Here is a 477-nt window from a genome sequence, read left to right on the forward strand (position 1 = left end):
CGTTATGAAAATTCTTTGCTGCTAAATAAAAAACTGCAGCAGCAAATACAAAATTGCTGCTGCACTGTATTTCACCTCCGCCGACTGCTGCTGCTGCTGCTGCTGCTGCTGCTGTTGCTGCTGCTGCTGCTGCTGCTGCTGGTTGAGTGCTGCTAGGTTTGCTTCTCCCTGAGCACAAGGGCGTATAAATATATTTATTTTTTTTGTTTATTTTTATATTTAATAAATAAATATATATTTTATTTTATTTCTTTTATATAAACTCTCTCCTTTCTCTGTTTTCTCTCTCTCTATACAGCTGTCGCCTGCGGCTAGCCCCCCCCCATAGATCCCCATACAGCTAGCTAGCTAGCTGCAGCTAGCTAGCTAGCTAGCTGTAGCTAGCTAGCTGTAGCTAGCTAGCTGTAGCTAGCTGGGTGTAGCTGGCTAGCTGTAGCTTCATACAGCTAGCTAGACACGCACAGTGCTGCAGCTAGC

Source organism: Eimeria mitis, genomic scaffold (genome assembly GCF_000499745.2).
Source record: "Eimeria mitis Houghton genomic scaffold, Emh_scaff456, whole genome shotgun sequence".
NCBI classification, from domain to species: Eukaryota; Apicomplexa; class Conoidasida; order Eucoccidiorida; family Eimeriidae; genus Eimeria; species Eimeria mitis.